This window comes from Taudactylus pleione, unplaced genomic scaffold, assembly GCF_031769625.1.
Source record: "Taudactylus pleione unplaced genomic scaffold, aTauple2 ptg000041l, whole genome shotgun sequence".
In the NCBI taxonomy this organism is placed as follows: domain Eukaryota; kingdom Metazoa; phylum Chordata; class Amphibia; order Anura; family Myobatrachidae; genus Taudactylus; species Taudactylus pleione.
In genome coordinates this window covers 46023392-46035528 of record NW_028284443.1, presented here as the reverse complement: position 1 = coordinate 46035528, position 12137 = coordinate 46023392, and positions in this window count along the sequence as shown.

The window sequence follows — 12137 nt, the reverse complement described above, 5'->3', positions numbered from 1 at the left end:
TTATCCGGATGACCTTCTGTTGTTAGCAGGGTCTCCAGAGATCCTCCAGCGCCATCTGCAACTGACAATATCTGTGTTGCAGAATCACGGCTGGTTGATAAACTGGAAGAAATCCACCCTGGTTCCCTCACAGAGGATGCTCCATCTCAGGGCCCTGTTGGACTCTCAACAACAGAGGATATTTGTGACGGAGGAAAAGATCTCTGCATTACAGGCAAAGGTACGCAGTTGCCTTCAGAGCCGCCGTGTTCACTCGGCGATGAGCTAACTGGGCTCCATGGTGTGAATGTTCGACATGGTGGAATATGCCCAGTTTCACTCCAGACCTCTGCAGAAATTGATCCTCTCCAGATGGAATGAGTTGCCCCATCGGCTAAAGATACAGACCATGGTGCTTTCTCCAGAGGTACATCTGTCTCTGGCCTGGTGGCTGCAGACGACTCACCTGAACAGGGGATGCTCCTTTTGGGTGGTGAACTGGGTCCTTCTGACAACAGACGCCAGTCTCTGAGGCTGGGGAGCAGTGATGGGTCCACACAGCAGAATCTGTGCTTCCAATAAACTTCTTGGAACTTCGGGCGGTATTCAAAGCTCTCCAGCAAGTAAAACATGTTCTCCACGGAAAACCAGTGCAGGTACAATCGGACAATGCCACCACAATGGCTTACATAAACCGCCAAGGAGGAACCCGAAGTCAGGCGGCACTGACAAAGGTGTCCCACATTCTGACTTGGGCGGAGGGCAATCTCCCTGCCATCTCAGCGGTGTTCATACCAGGAGTCCTCAACTGGGAAGCAGACTTTCTCAGCCGTCAAGATGTGCATCCAGGAGAATGGTCTCTTCACCAGGAGGTGTTTCAATTCCTGGTGGACAAGTGGGGCCTTCCAGAGATAGACCTCGTGGCCTCCCGACACAACAACAAGCTGCCTGTGTACGGGTGAAGAACAAGAGACACGGAGGCTCTACTGGTAGACGCTCTGTCGGTCTGGTGGATCTTCCAGTTTGCATACCTCTTCCCTCCGTTCTCCCTCCTTCCTCGAGTGGTTCGAAAATTCAGGAAAGAAGGCGGCACGCTCCTGCTGATAGGTCCAGCGTGGCCCAGACGTCACTGGTACTCAGATCTTCGGAGTCTCTCCATAGACACTCCGATGCTGTTGCCTCAACGTCCGGACCTGTTGTCTCGAGGTCCTTGCCATTACCCGGACCTGGGTCGTCTGTCTTTGACGGCATGGCTGTTGAGACAGCCCTCTTAAGGTCCAGGGGTTTTTCCAGCTCTGTAGTTAACAACATGCTCAGAGCTCGGAAGCCTGCATCTGCAAGTGAGTGCGGCATACTTTCTTTGAATGGTGTTGCCCTAGAGGCTATGATCCTCAAGTGTTCAGGATATCCAGGGTTTTGGCTTTCCTACAGGCGGGCTTAGATCACAGTCTTCGCCTTGCTTCACTGAAGGTGCCGGTTCCGCCCTCTCAGTGTGGTTTCAGCATAGGATTGCTACTCTTCCCGATGTCTACACTTTTCTGCAAGGTGTACTTTGTATTCAGCCTCCCTTTGTTCCACCAGTGGCTCCTTGGGATTTGGCTGTGGTCCTGAGGGCTCTCCAAGGACCACCATTTGAACCACTGGGCTCAGTGGATTTAAAATGGCTTACAGCTAAGACTGTGTTTCTTCTGGCCATTGCTTCAGCCAGAAGGGTCCCAGAATTGGGGGCTCTGTCATATCAACCCCCTTTTCTAATTTTTCATAGGGACAGGGCGGTGCTTCGCACTCGCCCTGGTTTCCTACCGAAGGTGGTATCTAACTTCCACATTAACGAGGAATCATTGTGCCGGCCTTTAATTCTCCAGACCTCTCGGCTGGTGAGGCCTCCTTGGATGTGATACAAGCTCTAAGGATTTATGTTGACCGTAACTATTCATTTAGGAAGTCGGACACCTTGTTTATCCTCTATGGCTTCCGTAAGAAGGGTTGGCCTGCCAATAAGCAATGGATGGATGGATTCGCATGGCGGATGGATGGATTTGCATGGCGATTTCTGAGGCTTACATTCATGACGGCCTTCCTGTTCCATTTTCAGTTAAAGCTCATTCCACTAGGTCTGTGGGTCCTTCGTGGGCAGCTCGCCATGGTGCCTCTGCTGTTCAGCTTTGCAAGGCAGCCACTTGGTCTTCTTTCCATACCTTTGTGAGGTGTTATGCATTTGACACCTTAGCCTCTCAGGATGCTTCCTTCGGGCGGCGGATTCTCCTTTCAGCACAGGAGCGTCCCCACCCTTAAAGGATACTGCTTTGGGAGATCCCCAAGGTATCCTGTGGATACCCTATGGACCCTGAACCCTTGTTATCTCTATTTCTACGAAGTCCATAGGGTTCCACAGGACTCCCGCCCTGTCGCACCTGTACTGCAGATGGGCTTTGCTCTGGTCACCGGTTTTTCCGTCTCCTTTTAGTGGGAATGTGATTCTTGTGTGTTCCAGAACTTTCTTCTCTCTCTCTTTCTTCTCCTCCTCTGGCCTATGGCTTGTTACGTAACTGATTTGCCTTGGCTCGGGGCGGGGTATAGGAGAGGGACCCCAGTGCATCCTGGGAGGCTGAAAACTTTAACTCTGAGGTGCCCGATGTCTGCCGCCATCACCTATACCCCCAAGGTATCCTGTGGAACCTTATGGATTTCGTAGAAATAGAGATAACAAGGATCTTACCATATCTCCTATTTTTTTTAAATCGAAATTTATATTTTAGAGATGTGTGTGTGTGTGTGTGTGTGTGTGTGTGTGTGTGTGTGTGTGTGTGTGTGTGTATGTATGTATATATATATATATATATATATATATATATATAATGTGTGTGTGTGTGATATAGTAAATATCTGAATTTCATCTATCAGACCTCTTGATTATTTATTAGCACAAATGGATATTAAGTTTTGTTTTGAAGTCACACCTGTTGGGTTGGTGTTAAGTGTTTGCCATCACAAGCACATATGCATTTTTGCAGCTCATAGTATAGTTTTTTTCAAATCATAAATATAATTATATGTATTTAGCACCTAAACCTTTCTATTATCTTTTATGCTCTTTCCCATGCAGTAAATCTACAGGGTACATTAGCTGAAGTGAATCTATATACACAACCGCCATACCATGATGTCAGTACATACAGTACTGTCTGTGAAACACACACTGTTGTCATCTTCTATCCTCCAATCAGAGTATCCATACACACTCAATTTGTGTGCACGGTAACAAAAGAAAGCACAGTCTGTGTACGCATCCCAGTGCGCGAACCAGTGCGAGCGATTGAGAAGCGTTTGCTCGCTGCGCATAGACAGTCCGGCAGATTGAGTGACAGGAGCAGCCGTTTGTGGGTGGTGACAGGGGCTGGCCGCTAGAAACGGGGGAGTGGAGGTGCAAACGCAGGCGTGCCTGAGCATCTTAATGTCGTTACAGAGGCGTGCATAATTAAGAGGCAGTGTCATAGTACACGTCACATGGTTGAAGATTACACTGAATCACTCGCAGTGCTTGTGGTAGGGTATGGTCAGCCACAAGCACTGTTGATCGCTTCCGATGGTATTCGATTTTACCGATGGTTGCATACACTTCCTGGAGATGAGGTGCGCAAGTGGGCGTCTTAAGACAGACTGGTGGGCACCTGCTTATACAATGCGATCGCACGCTAAGACATAGTGGGCGTGCTAATGCCTTGCCATGTGATCGCCTGCCTTGCCGAATTTGCATACGTATCTAGTGAGCGAGCGCATCTAGCGAGTGGGTCTGAATCGAGCCCACAGGGCAAAACAGTAAAGTACAATACTCAAGTAACAAACAGCACCACAACTCTTACTACAGCTACAGATGCAAGGGGTGCAATAGAAATATTCAGCTTAAGCTTAAACCTGTCCTATTAGTATGGGCGCAGATAACGAGTCTAGGTTGTCTGAAGAAAAAAACAACGAAGGAGTGGAGCCCAGGGACAGGGAGCCCAAGAAGGAGGTGTAAAGTGTAGCTGGTGTGTAAGAGAAGTAGGTAATGGAACAGAAGTGAGGAAGGCCCAGCTCATGGACCTTACAGTCTAATGCCAGGTACAAACTGGAGCTATGTCGCTCCAATTTGGCCAAATCAGAAGTACAAATCAGGCAGTGTGCATAAACGATATGCGCACTCCTGCAGTCACATGCGACGTAGTCATGTGTGAAGTGCTGCACATCAAACCTGAGGATATCGCATGTGGCGCCATCCATGTTAGTGAAGGAAGGAATGAGTGATTGGAGAGGTGCAAGGATAGAGTTATCTTTGTGGTAGCATGTGAGATTACCGGCATTGTGAAGTAGGGGGCAGAGCCACGGTGACGGGATTGAATGAGAATTGCATCATCGGCTACCTGTGCCGCCTACTTCACTCAGGAAGTGGGTGGCTGTGGCCAGTGGTAAGTCATTGCAATGTGCAGGCAAGGAGTTCAGGAAGAGGTATCCATATTATGCAGACAGCAGATGTTTGTGGCTGTGAGATAACTCACAGTAGTTTGATGAAAGCAGACCTTTAGGAACAGATTGCAGATTGTTCTCCTTCTGTTTTCCTCCTGTTTAACTCCGGTCTAAGGGCCTGATTCAGACCCGGTCGCAAGCGCTGAGCGCTCACAACTGGGTCGATGGTGGCCCACAGCGCATGCGCACAATGGAGCTGGCTCCGTCGTGCGCATGCGCGAGACCCGGCTATTGACGGGCACTCCGTCACTCCAGGTCTCGCACCAAAGGGGGCGAGCTGTCTATGTTGAGTGACAGCTCGCCCCGTTTGGTTGGCGGGCCGGGGGGGGTGGCTGCCCAAACGGAGGCGTTCCCATGAGAACACCTGCCATTTGGGGGCGGCCCCACTGACATCACAAGTGATGTCAGTGGAGAGCTTCCGGCTCTGCTAGAGCCGAAAGCTCTCTGGGGCTTGCGATGGGCAAGACCCTACCACAAGGGTCTCATCGCAAGCCCGATGGTCGCAATGGTCTTGGCCATCGTGACTATCATCCTGGCTGCTTACAATAGCTGTGGGTGGTCACCCACAGCTATGCGAGCAGCCAAGAGGCCGCTCCAAAAGAAAAAAGAGCCCGGCCCTGATTCAGAGCGAGCGGTACTGAATCAGGCCCTAACTCCAAATCGATATAAAATCTCATAACACTTCAAACTAAACACCATAGCAGTCTGACCTATACTGATTAAATAAGGCTATAAACTGATTAAACCCCCATTCCCAAAACCCTCCTCCCACATTTGGTAATAACTCCTGGTAGTAAACTGGTTAAATCTCACACAAAAAAAATTAACCCTCATTGCGTAAGCCACCTCATTTGAAAGTTTATGTTTATAGTCCATTGGAAAGAGGGGGAATATTTTGGTAATCTATTACTCAGTCTTTGCCCCTACCCGTCCTTCATGTGAACCCCATGAACTACTTTGCTGTGCCCTTAGATAATGACCAGTGGGATGAAATTAGATTACGTATAGCTAAAGCATCTATAATTGTTGCCATTTGAGAAACTTGCTACAAAGTTTATACCCGTTGGTATTTGGTCCCCACCAAACTTAACTCCATTTTCCCAGCTACTGTACATCCAATCTGTATTGGAGGCTCTGCGGAAATGAAGGCACATATTTCCATATTTGGTGGACTTGTCCCTCTATTCACCTTTTTTGGAGCCAGGTCCGTCAAGTGCTTAATCAGGCCCTTAGAACTGGATTCATTTTGGAGCCTAGTACAGCCTTATTGAACGCCCCAATTACCGGTATCTCCAAAATCCAAGACAAACTGATCGCCCATATTTGCAGTGTTGCGAAAAACCCTTATAGCCAAGCATTGGAAAGACCACCACCCACCTTCAATGGCTGCCCTCATGGCTAAAATTAACTATATTGCTTCTATGGAATATATTACCAGCTTACAAAACAATTAGATTGCCAAATACCATGCAACTTGGTCTCCATGTGTCAGGAATCGCGTTACTGCGCTACAGATCTCACCTTCACGCTGGTGCACTGGCCTGCACAGGTCTTTTATTCAGGCTAACTCTCCGTTTCCTGCTCTGTGCTGCTGTCCACAGTGTACCCCATCTTCCCCTGGCTGCTGTATCCCCGCTAGCATGCCCGCTATCTCTGGGCCTGGGCGCCGCTATTACACCTGCGGTCAGCTGACCATTGATCCTCCAGTCCCTGGGCCAGCAGCGGTCATGTGATTGAGCTCCACTCAGTGTGGAGTGTCCTTCATCCAGTCAGACACATCACAACGGACACCAGATACCGTCAGCCAACCAACACAGACAAGGGAGGATAAAAGGATTGCACTGACTAGCAGTCAGTTCCTTGGACAACACGTATCACTCCTGTGCTACAGTACGTTACTAGGCTCCAGACTTCTCCTCGTTACTGTTGCAGAAGTACTTGCACCATCGGTGCCTATCCAATATTCAGCCAAGTGGTACCTACTCAAGTCTAACCTCATTGGTACCTATCCGATTACCAATTTACCGGTTCCACATTCATCAGCTATATCTAAAACCATTGGTTCCACATTTATCAGCTATATCTAGAACCATCGGTTCCACATTCATCAGCTGTATCAAGAACCATCGGGTCCTTATTCATCAGCTATAACCAAAAACATTCATTTCAACATCACCAGCTGCAACCGGAAATGTTGGATCATTGACGTTGACTATTGCTATCCTTCCCTATTGTTTAGTCCGTGGTCCTGGGGGCTTGCCCTCAGTATCTTAGGAGAGTTCTAGATTAAGTCATAGGGAGACGCTACCAGGGGGCCGCGACCTGTACATCAGATGCAACGGAATCCATATCCCCTTGCGGGGTTCCCTGGTGAAAACCGCTGGTGTGTTTAGACTCCGCGCCCTTGGCTAGGGTATTAGTCAACTCCCTAATCTTATCTAGTTCTCAGTTTCCCTAGTCCAGTGCTACCTCCTGAATCCTGTCAGCCTGTGCCATCCTCTGAGTCAGGGCGCGAATTGGGAATTTAAAGTGGCCCTGCAAAAAAATGGTAAAGTGGCCCCAAAAAGTGGGTGTGGTCTCATCAAGGGGTGCGGTCTAATGTGAAATTCCATGCCTGCAAGCCACTCCCCCTGTTTTCGGCCATGCATGCCCACAGTCCCTCTCTCCAGTGAATAAATACAGCATGTGAATGAGTATTTTCTTACCTATATGATTTCTCTGCGACGGAAAACATCTGAAGAAATTGATCCTCCCAGGACAAGCAGCGTAGTATTCACTATTCATGCAGGAGATCACATGGTCTGGAAACTGCCTGTTTGTGTCACATTAAATGTTATCATCATGCAACAGAGATTGAACTACTAGATAATAATAAACATAAGTTTTGGGCAGTACAAAATGTGAGTTTCCCATGTCAAACAATTTTGTATTTATAAAATATATTTGCTCATTTGGTACCATTTGCATCAGTAATATGGTTTCATTAGAAATGTTGTCTTACGGATGACTACTGTCCTCCCAGTCTTTTCTTCTAATAGTACCAGTGGTCCTACCATCCTATATGTGTGTCTCCAGCCCATCTGCCCCCTGCACCTTTTCAGAACCACTCCCCTGATTCTCTCCAGCACCATCCTCCTGTGTCTCCCCAATGCTATCATCCTGCGTCTCCCCAGCACCATAATCCTGCATCTCTCCAGCGCCATCATCCTGCCACTACACAGCATAGCCCCCCACAGAGAGGTAATTGTCTACCCTTTGCACAGAATAGCCCTCCTCCCCAGACAGATCATCATCTCCCCTTAGCAAACAATATCCCCCTCCCCAAGGTTAATCCCTCCTAATACAGCAGATCCCCCTCCCCCTCAGACAGATCATAAACTATTCTTAGCACAGAATAGCCCCTTCCCCTACAGCCAGATCATCTCCCCAAAGCAGAGAATAGCCCCCTCCACAGATCATCATGTCCCCTCAGCACAGAATAGCTCCCCTCCCCCACGCACAGATCATTTTCCCATAGCACAGAATGGCCCTCTCCCCCATAGCCAGATCATCTCCCCGTAACTGAGAATAACCCCCCTCCACCACAGATCATTAACTCCCCTCAGCACAGTATAGCCCCCTCCCCCACAGACAAATCATCGTCTCCCCCTAGTACAGCAGATCCTCCCTCCCCCAGATCATCATCTCCCCTTAGCACAAAATAGCCCCCTCCTCCACATACTGATCATCTCTCCCTACAGAATAACCCCCTTCCCTTTCAGACATCATTCCCCCCCCCGCAGACTAGTACAGAATAGCCCCCGGCCAATGCCCCCCCCATCCCGAGAGTGATATCCATCTCCTGACCCTAGCTATCAGCCAGTCTTTAAAAAAAAGTCTCTAAAAAAATATATATCTCCCCAGCCACTTTTGTCTCCACTGTAGTTGAACGAACCTGGTCGCTGCCTGAGTCTCCAAGACAGCTAGCCCCGATTGTCTCCTCAGACTTACCTTGTCTGTCTTCAGCGACTCCTCTTACCATAAGTGGGGCAGGTTATATCATGATGTCATGTGTGCTGCGCCACTAAAAAAAATCAAACTTTATTGCACTGATCGCTGCAGTAGCAGAGGCAGACTTTGGATACAACATGTCAGGTACTGGGCTGGACTCTAGGTAACCAGGCCCCATCGAGGTTTCAGGGCCCAGTACAGGTGTCCCCGTAGCAACCCCTTGTCACTGGGCCTGGTGACAAGACTTATACACAGTCGAATCACATTATTGTTCCCACCAGCTAATAGCCAGAGTAACCACCGTGTGCAGCACGGACAACAGCTAGACGGGCTGGGAGTGACTCAATAAGGTGCTGGTAGGTTAGCACAGGTATCTGGAGCCATGCTAACTGCAGTGCATCCCACAGCTGCTGGAGGGTGCGTGGTGGAGTATCCGTAGAGCGAACACAATGATCGAGGTGGTCCCACAGATGCTCAATTGCGTTCAAGTCCGGGGAATTAGGGGGCCAGGGAAGTACTTGAAAGTCTTGGTTGTGCTCGTCCAACCACTGTCGAACATTTCTAGCCATGTGACATGTCGCATTGTCTTGCTGGAAGATCCCATCCGCCTCAGGGAAGACAATCAGCATGTATGGGTGTATATGCTCTGCAGGGATGGATTCATAACCAAATCAGTTGAGGGTGCCTTTCACATGGATGAGTGGGCCCAGAGAATGGCATGAAAACATTCCCCAGACCATAACGCTGCCACCACCAGCTTGTGTTCTTCCAGCAATGGTTGCAGGGTGTTTGTTCTCCGATGTTCCTCGCCTGACACGCCAATGTCCATCCATTTGATGAAGCAGAAAACGTGACTCATCAGAGATGGCAACCCTTCGCCAATCAGTGGAGGTCCAACTCTGATACAGGCGTGAAAGTTTTAGCCTTTTCCGCCGACGCACCTTCGTTAGCAAAGATCAATAAAAACAAATCTTGCTGCGCTAAACACTCTGATGGTGAGACTTTAATAAAGATCTATAAATGGTTTGCTGTCTGTTAGTGAACAGGAGGCTAGAAACCAAAAATAAATTAGATAAAAATGTTTAATGAAACACATCACTGTAATGTAACAAATGAACAAAAATAAAAATATATAAATGCCATATACAAAGGATAAATTAATGTGTTGTCACAAGCAACCTATGACAGATGTAAAGTGCTGATATACTGGAGAGTAAAAGGTTACTTTTGTAACAGTAAAAGACCAAGGTTCCACAACATGAGTTGTTAGAGAATGTTACTGATATTGCAACACCGTTGCTACAGGCAATAACCAAATTCCCACAGACAAGTGAAATACGCAGCCAAGTCCTGCTGCTGTTGAAAGGTGTTTCACTACTGGCGTCCCAGTATGAAACCAAATATCTGCACTTGTAATAAATGCAATATGTGGGAGAATAATAGTATAAAAGACCTTTGCTGTCATGTCCGTGCAGCCTCCGTCCCAGTTCAGCCTCTCTTGTGCTGTGAAGCCGCGGCTGGCTAATTGTCGGCTCCTGCGGCTGTGCAGTGTGAGCGGCTGCTGTATGCCAGGTGACAGCGGACTCTGGAAAGTGCGACCAATAACAAAGGAATCGCCCAGAAGGTAGCAGTAAACAGTGTGCCAGTGCTGTGGATACCTCGTCTGCCTGGATGACATCAGCGCGTTTCGTCCTGCAAGCCACCGGGACTTTCTCAAGACAGCAAAAGTGCAGTGACAATCCATTTGCTTCGGAGCCCCATATGCAGCAGGGTTCGCTGAATTGTCGTTTTAGACAAATGCCTCCAGGTTCATTTTGATGGAGAGCTGCTCCACTGTAGGGTGTCGGTCGGCCCTTACGCACCTTTGTAGTTGACGTTCACCTCATATAAATGGCACATGGTTATTCGCAATGGTGCCATTTGTCTATTCATGATACACCTTCACCACAGCAGTACGCCAACAGTTCACAAACTGCACTGTTTCAGAAATACTGCCACCCTTGGCCCGAAAGCCAATAATCATCCCTTTTTGCAACTCAGATACATTGCCCCTTTTACCCATGACAGCAATGAGTAATATATGTGCACAGACGGCCTATCAAACACCTTATATACCCACCAAGCCAGCGCACGGCATGTGACGTACTTTATGGACTACGCGCTGCCGACTTCAAATGTAGGAGGTGGTCATAATAATGTGACTTGACTTGTTCATAAAAGGACTTCTGAAATTGTAGCCATGCAGTGTATATTATCATGCTGACAGCTTCTGGTTCCAGTACTGTGGCTAGGAACGGAATGGGATTGAAATGCAAGCAGCTTTTTTAGTCGCCAATTCAAATCTCGACAATGGATGCCCGAAAGGATCAAGATCCCGAGAGGGGCAGGTAAGTACCCTAACCTCCCCTGTCCCCCCCTAACCCTCCCTTAGTGGTGCATAACTGTCCCGAGGGGGTGCCTAACTCTAACCTCGCTAGACTCCCTAATCCTAACCATCCCCCCCCACGCAGCTAACGCTAAGGGAGCCCCGGAATTAGCTTTGTGGGATGGCGTCCTCAGTGTTCCGGTGTCAGGATTATGATAGGCATTGGTATTTCGACGCCTATCATAAATCCCTAGCCGGCATTCCACTGTCGGTCCCCTGGGGACTATTTGATTTAATTCCTTGGAACCTGATCGCTAAATTACAGCACTTATTTATAATGGCATGTTCTGCATTAAAACTCAAGTATAAATAATTTTCTATTGCTGTATTTAATATAGTAGACGTTCATTTCCGTTTGTGGAAACATGAAGGATACCATGTCACTGGAATTTGAAGCTGGCAGCAGAAGAGGACTAGTATCAAGTGTCCAATGATATCTTATCAAAGTCTTCTTCTTTATGTAAGCACCTCTCTATTGTAGGAGAGTCACATGTTACAGATATGGGGTAAATGTAATAGGCTGCGGACTTCAAGCATCGGCGAGTCCTGTGTGAGACTGCCCAATGGTTTTAAAAGGGCAGTTATTTAATAGGCAAAATCTACCTGGTTCTGCCTTTTAGATAACTGCTACTTTAAAACGGGAAGCCGATGGACGCAATCCCGACCGCCGGCTTCCCAACTGTCTAATCCCAGCAAGGCACTGACAGGAGTCGAAATCCCGACACCTATCATTAGCCTTACGGCGGGAGCCCGATCGAAGGGTAGCCGGGCGCGGACAGCCGCGGGAGGGGAGGGTTAGGGGCTCCCAGGGGGGATTTAGGGTTAGGCACCCCCTCGGGAGGGTTAGGTTTAGGTTGGAGGAAGGGGGGGGTTAGGGTTTGGTAGCCCCGAGGGGGAGGTTAGGGTTAGGCACCCCCCGGGAGACTTAGGGTTAGGCTGCAAGGAAGGAGGGGTTAGATTTAGGAACCTAGAGGGGGGTTAGGGTTAGGTTAGAGGAAGGGGGGGTTAGGGTTAGGCACCCCCAGGAGACTTCGGGTTAGGCTGCGGGGAAGGGGGGATTAGGGTTAGGCAGTTGGGGGGGAGGTTAGGGTTAGGCACCACCTGGGAGACTTCGGGTTAGGCTGCGAGGAAGGGGGGGGATTAGGGTTAGGCACTTGGGGGGGAGGTTAGGGTTAGGCACCCCTAAAGGAGGGTTAGGGTAGGGAATTAGCTTAGTTGTACTTACCAGGAAGAACGATCG